At 38.1% G+C, this 7316-nt stretch overlaps 1 protein-coding gene across 1 annotated transcript in view; it reads left to right on the top strand.

Annotated features, from left to right (window-relative positions):
• DNAH3 (dynein, axonemal, heavy chain 3) overlaps positions 1–7316 on the top strand; it is a 249802-nt gene that overhangs the window by 147846 nt on the left and 94640 nt on the right. The window lies entirely within an intron of this gene.

Here is a 7316-nt window from a genome sequence, read left to right as displayed (position 1 = left end):
AAAGTTGGCTTAAAGCTCAGTATTCATAAAACTAAGATCATGGCATCCGGTCCCATCACTTCATGACAAATAGATGGGGAAACAGTGGCTGACTTTGTTTTTTTGATGAATCATGCTACAGTTTTATAAATTTTATTTATCTTTTCCTAGAACCAGCTTTTAGTTTCACTGATCTTTTCTATTGTTTTTTAGTCTCGATTTTATTTATTTCTCCTGATCTTTATTATTTTTTTCTTTCTATTAAGTTGGGTTTTATTTGTTGTCTTTTTTCTGTTTCATATAGGTGTAAAGTTAGGTTGCTTATTTGAAATTTTTCTTGTTTGCTGAGGTAGTAAGCTTATAATGCTATAAATTTTCCTCTTAGAACTGTTTTTCTGTTTCCCATAGGCTTTGGATTGTCGTGTTTTCACTTTCATTTGTTTCTCGGTATTTTTGTTTGTTCTCTTTGATTTATTCAGTGACCGATTGCTTGTTTAGCCTCCACTTACTTGTGTCTTTTGCAGTATTTTTTCCTTATAGTTGACTTCTAGTCTCATAGCTCATTGTTGAAAAAGATACTTGATATGATTTCAATTTTCTTAAATTTACTGAGGCTTTTTTGTGGCCTAGCATGTGATCTGTCCTGAAGAATATTCCATGTGCACTTGAAATAATGTATGTGAAAGTGAAAGTGAAGTCGCTCAGTCATGCCTGACTCTTTGTGACCTCATGGACCATTGCCTACCTGGCTCCACGGTCCGTGGGATTTTCCAGGCAAGAATACTGGAGTGGGCTGACATTTCCTTCTCCAGATGAAATAATGTATATCATGCTACTTTTGGCCAGAATGCTCTGTGAATGTCAATTAAGCCTGTGTGATCAAAAATGTCATTAAAGACCAGCATTTCCTAATGTATTTTCTGTCTGGATAATCTGTCCTATGATATAAGTGGGGTGTTAAAATTCCCTATTATTATTGTGTTACCAGTTACTCCTTTTATGTCTTATGTATTTTGCCTTATATACATAGGTGCTACCATGTTTGGTGCATAGATATTTACAGCCATCTTCTTGGATTGATCCCTTGATCATTATGTAGGGTCCTTCCTTGTCCCTTGTAACCGTCTTTAAAGTCTGTTTTGTCTGATATAAGTGTTACTACTTTGGCTATCTTTTTATTTCCATTTACATGGGATACCCTTTTGAATCTGCTCACTTTCAGTCTATGTATGTCTCTAGGTCTGCAGTCAATCTCTTGTACTACTCTGTCTTTTGGTTGGAGCATTTAATCCATTTACATTTAAGGTAATTATTGAGATGTATATTCTTGTCATTTTGTTCATTGTTTGGAGTTGTTTCTGTGATCTTTTTTTTTCTTTCTTTTTTTGTTCTTTTAAGATTTGATGACTATCTTTAGTGTTACGGTTGAATTCCTTTTACTTTGTGTGTGTGTATATATATATTATAGATGTTTGGTATGTGGAAACCATGAAGTTATATGGCAGTCTGTGTGTTTGTGTGTGTGCGTGTATAAGTTGCTGAGCTCTTCATTTCAAGTACATTTTAAAAATACTGCATTTGTACTCTCCTCCCCTCACTATTACTAGTTTTGTTACTGTATTTTACATATAATTGTATTCTGTGTCTCTTAAATGCTTATTGTGAGTATAAATTTTACTACTTTTTTTCTTTAAATTTATTTTTAATTGAAGGTCAATTGCTTTAGTATTGCATTGATTTCTACCAAGCATCAACATGAATCAGCCATAAGTTTACCCATGTGCCCTCCCACTTGAACATCCCTCCCACCTCTGTCCCCACCCCACCACTCTAGGTTGTTAATAAGCCCTTGTTTGAGTTCCCTGAGTCATATATAGCAAATTCCCACTGGCTATCTATTTTACACATGGTAATGTATATTTCCATGTTACTTTCTCCGTACTTCCCACACAACTTCCCAGCCATGTCCATATTTCTGTTCTCAAAGTCTGTGTCTCCATTGCTGCTTTGCAAATAGGTTCATCAGTACTATCTTTTTAGATTCCATATATATGCATTAGTATACGATAACTGTATTTCTCTTTCTGATTTACTTCACTCTGTAATAGGCTCTAGGTTCATCCACTTCATTAGGACTGACTCAAACACATTCCTTTTTATGACTGAGTAATATTCCATTGTATATATGTACCATAGCTTCTTTATTCATTCATCTGTTGATGGATGTCTAGGTTGCTTCCATGTCCTAGCTATCGTAAATAGAGCTGTAATGAACATTGGTTAGCATGTGTCTTTTTCAGTTTTGGTTTCCTCAGGGTATGTGCCTAGTAGTGGGATTGCTGGGTTACATGGTGGTTTTATTCCTAGTTTTTAAAGGAATCTCCATTCTGTTCTCTGCCTGCAATGCAGGATGCAATACAAAGAATCCACCTACAATGCAGCAGACCCCAGTTTGATTCCTGGGTTGGGAAGATCCACTGGAGAAGGGATAGACTACCCACTCCAGTATTCTTGGATTTCCCTTGTGGCTCAGTTGGTAAAGAATCCACCTGCAATGCAGGAGACCAGGGTTTGATCCCTGGGTTGGGAAGATCCCCTAGAGAAGGGAAAGGCTACCCACTCCCATATTCTGGCCTGGAGAATTCCATGGACTGTATAGTCCATGAGGTTGCAAAGAGTTGGACACAACTGGGCCTCTTTCACTTCACTTCACTTCACATATTGTTCTCCATAGCAGCTGTATCAATTTGCATTCCCACCAACAGTGTAAGAGGGTTCCCTTTTCTCCACACCCTCTCCAGCATTTATTGTTCATAGATTTTTTGATGATGGCCATTCTGACTGATGTGAGGTGATATCTCATTGTAGTTTTGATTTGAATTTCTCTAATAATGAGTGACGTTGAGCATCTTCTCATGTGTTTATTAGCCATCTGTATGTCTTCTTTGGAGAAATGTCTGTTTAGGTCTTTGCCCCTTTTTTTGATTGACTGTTTCTCTGCTATTGATTTGTATGAGCTACTTGTATATTTTTTAAATTAATCCTTTGTCAGTTGTTTCATTTGCTATTATTTTTTCCCATTCTGAAGGTTGTCTTTTCACCTTGTTTATAGTTTCCTTTGCTGTGCAAAAGTTTTTAAGTTTAAGTAGGTCCCCCTTTTTTATTTTTGCTTTTATTTCTGTTACTCTAGGAGGTGGGTCATAGAGAATCTTACTATGATTTATGTCATAGAGTATTCTGTCTATGTTTTCCTCTAGGAGTTTTATAGTTTCTGGCCTTACAATTAAGCCTTTAATCCATTTTGAGTTTATATTTCCATATGCCATTAGGAAGTGTTCTAATTTCATTCTTTTATACATGACTGTCCAGTTTTCCCAGCACCACTTATTAAAGAAACTATTTTTGCCCCACTGTATATTCTTGCCTCCTTTATCAAAGTATCCATAGGTGTATGGGTTTATCTCTGGGCTTTCTATCTTGTTCCATCGGACTATATTTCTGTTTTAGAGTTTATTGCTTTTGACTTTCAACCTCCTTGCTAGTTTTGTGTGTGGATGATTTCCTACCTTTACTGTTGGTTTGCCTTTGCTGGTGAGTGTTTTTTGGTTTGTAATTTTCTTATTTCTAGGTGTGGCCTTTTCGTTTTTGCTTTGAAAAGTTCCCTTTAACATTTGTCATAAAGCTCGTTTGGTGGTGTTGAACTCTTTTAGCTTTTGTTTGTCTGTGTAACTTTTTATCTCTCCATTGAATATGAACGAAAGCCTTGCTAGGTAGAATATTATTGGTTGTAGGTTTTTTCCTCTCACCACTTAAAAAATATTGCACCACTCCCTTCTGGCCTGCAGAGTTTCTGCTGATAAATCAGCTGATAGCCTTATGAGAGTTCCCTTGTATGTTATTTGTTGCTTTTCTCTTGTTCCTTTTATAGTCTCTCTTGAATTTTTGTCATTTTTACTACAACATGTCTTGGTATGTTCCTCTCTGCTTCCTCCTGTATCAGGCTCTCTGCACCTCCTGGACTTGGGTAACTGTGTCCTTTCCCATGTGAGGGAAGTTTTCAGCTACTGTGTTTTCAAATATGTTCTCAGGCCCTTTCTCTGCCCCTTCTTGTTGTTGTTCAGTCTCTCATTCGTGTCTGACTCTTTGCAACCCCATGGATCATAGTACCCCAGGCTTCCCTGTCCTTCACCATCTTCCAGAGCTTGCTCAAACTCATATCCATTGAGTCAATGATGCCATCCAACCATCTCATCCTCTGTGATCCCCTTCTCCTCCTGCCCTCAATCTTTCCCAGCATCAGGGTCTTTTCCAGTGAGTTGGCTCTTCACATCAGGTGGCCAAAATATTGGAGCTTCAGCTTCAGTATCAGTCCTTCCAAAGAATATTCAGGGTTGATTTCCTTTAGGATTGACTGGTTTGATCTCAAAAGGACTATCAAGAGTCTTCTCCAGCACCACAGTTCAAAAGCATCAATTTTTTGGTGCTCAGCCTTCTTTATGATACACCTCTCACATCTGTACATGATTGCTGGAAAAATCATAGCTTTGACTATACAGACCTTTGTTGGCAAAGTTATGTCTCTGCTTTTTAATATGCTGTCTAATATGTCTGTCATAGGATGAGGCTAGTCTTGAGGCTAATCTAGGCTTCCTAGAAGGCCAGGCTAGTGCTTGTTCACTGGTGGAAACGCCTGTGGGCCTGTGGGCGTAGAGGGGCTGTGGGCTCAGGAAGTCCTTAGGCAGCCTGTCTGCTGATGAATGGAGATGTGTCTCCACCCAGTTAGTTGTTAGGCCCAAGACCTTCCAGCACTGGTGCCTTCAGGTTATTGGATGGGGCCAGATCTTGTATCTTGGGCTTCCCTGGTGGCTCAGACAGTAAAGCGTCTGCCTGCAATGTGGGAGACCTGGGTTCGATTCCTGGGTTAGGAAGATCGCCTGGAGAAGGAAATGGCAATCCACTCCAGCACTTTTGCCTGGAAAATCCCATAGACAGAGGAGCCTGACAGGCTACAGTCTACAGGGTCGCAAAGAGTCAGACATGACTGAGCGACTTTACTTTTACTTTCAGATCTTGTATTAATGAGCTACAGGTAGGATTGCATTGTGACTGCTCACAGCAGCAGTATCTACATGGTACAAATATGGCTTCTGCCAGTGTCTATGTCCCCAGGGTAAGCCACTGCTACACTGCAATCCCAGCCTCTCCTCAAGATTCTCCAAGACCAGCAGGTAGGTCTAGCCCAGGCTCCTATCAGATTGCTGCTTTTGCCCTGGGTCCTAGTGCATGTGAGATTTTGTGTGTGGCCTTGCAGAGTGAAGTCCCTATTTCCTCCCGTCCTTTGGAACTCCCAAAATTAAGTCCACTGGCCTTCAAAGTCAAATGCTCTAGGGGATATGGTCCTCCCAGTGCAGGACCACCAGGCTGAGGAGCTATATATGGGGCTCAGTACTCTCACTCCTGTGAGAGAGCCTCTACACTGTAATTATTGTCCAGTTTGTGGATTGCCTCCACCCTATGGGTATGAGACTTGATTATATTGCCAGTCCATCCCTCTTACCTGTCTCATTGTGGTTCCTTCTTTATGTCTTTAGTTGTAGAAGATATTTTCTGGTAGGTTTCAGTCTTTTTCATTGATGACTGTTCTGCAAATAATTGCGATTTGGGTGTATTCTTGAGAATTGAGCTCAGGGTCTTTCTAGTCTGCCATCGTGGCTGAAGCCCAAATTTCTTCTCTTTTTAAAAAAAATATTAATAGACTGTAGCTTTAGAGCAGTTTTTGGTTTACAGAAAAATTGAACAGAAAGTACAAAGTTCTTTCTAGTTTAACTGTGTTCTTGTCTGAGAGTATACACTGTGTGATTTCTATTAATTAAAAACTTTTAAGTTGTGGTTTTTGGCCCAGAATATGATCTATCTTGGTGAATGTTCCATGTGAGCTTGAGAAGAATATATTCTGCTCTTGTTAGATGAAGTAATCTATAGATGTCCTTTAGTTCCAGTTGATTGGTAATTAACTATTGATATATCTTTACTCATTTTCTGCCTGCTACCTGTCAATTACTGATAAAGGGGTATAGAAGTCTCCAACTATAATAGTGTATTTTTCTATTTCTCCTGTGGTTCCATTAGTTTTGCCTCATGTATATTGATGTTCTGTTCATGTTTGAAGTTTGAAAATAGTACTAATGTAAATTTCTTCTCTTTTTAATTAGGGTGAGATTGAATTTTGTATCTATATAGCAGTTATTTTTCACAGGTTCTTATTGATATCCTTTCTTGTAATGTTTTATCATAGTTCTCTTTTTTAACAGACTATGTCAAGATGTAGGTCTTCTTTTGTTTATTTTTCCTAGAACATGATCCTTTCAGTCATCAAAGGAAAATTTTATTCTCTGGCTTTCGTATTTATCACTTCCTCCTTCCTTATTTTTATATTTTTGCCTTTTTTATTTAGATTTTTCATTTTAATATGATTCACCCACAACTTCAATTATGCTTTTCCTGTCTTGACTGATTTTAATTCTGCTGTTGTATCTTTTGTTTCCTTGATGTCCTTCCTTAGTGTATGATTAAAAGCACAGGCCATGAAGTCATATTTTCAGAGGTTGAATCCTGGCTCTAGTATTTACTGGTTGGGTGCCCTTGAAAAAGTTCCTTAACATCTCTCAGTTTCCTCAGTTATGAAATGAGGACAACAATAGCACTAATTTCTGGTGCTCTTATAAGAATGAAATGTGTTGATGTATATAAAACATTTATAATTAAGTATGATGCACATAAAGTGTTAAATCAACGTTAGTAACTTTTATTGCTTCCTCCATATCATCATCTCTATTAGTTCACTCATCTACCCCCCCTTTTTAAATCTCATTTTGCCTTTTCATCTAAGCCTATTTTCTCTTTATGACTTTCTGTTCTTATTTCATGAAAAACTTGTCTTTTTGTACCCTATGTAGGATACCAAACAGTTTCCTCAAATTTGATTGTGAGTCCTGCCTTAAACAAGGTTCAGAAGTATACTTTCAATTATGATCTCCATATTATATCCCTGTATGTAGCAGTATTTTTTTCACAGGTTCCATATGTTGCTTTCTGCTTCCTCATCATTAAGATCAGTCTGTTCATGCTCTGTGCCAGGAAATTGGTACATAAAGTACCCTTGACCCCATTCTTGGTCCACTTTGTGACATCTTTCCTTCCCTTCTGCTGCTGGACAGCTAATTATGTGCATAGCTTCCAAGTTTCCTAGGTAACTTTTCCCTACAATATCTCCTGTCTACCGTGATTCATCTCCTTCCACTGTGTCCTGTTCAACTGATGCAATGTAAGAAAAACTA

Source organism: Bison bison, unplaced genomic scaffold (assembly GCF_000754665.1).
Source record: "Bison bison bison isolate TAMUID 2011002044 unplaced genomic scaffold, Bison_UMD1.0 scf7180017864072, whole genome shotgun sequence".
In the NCBI taxonomy this organism is placed as follows: domain Eukaryota; kingdom Metazoa; phylum Chordata; class Mammalia; order Artiodactyla; family Bovidae; genus Bison; species Bison bison.
Note: the sequence above shows the minus strand (reverse complement) of the source record. Positions and strands in the feature narration are given on the sequence as shown.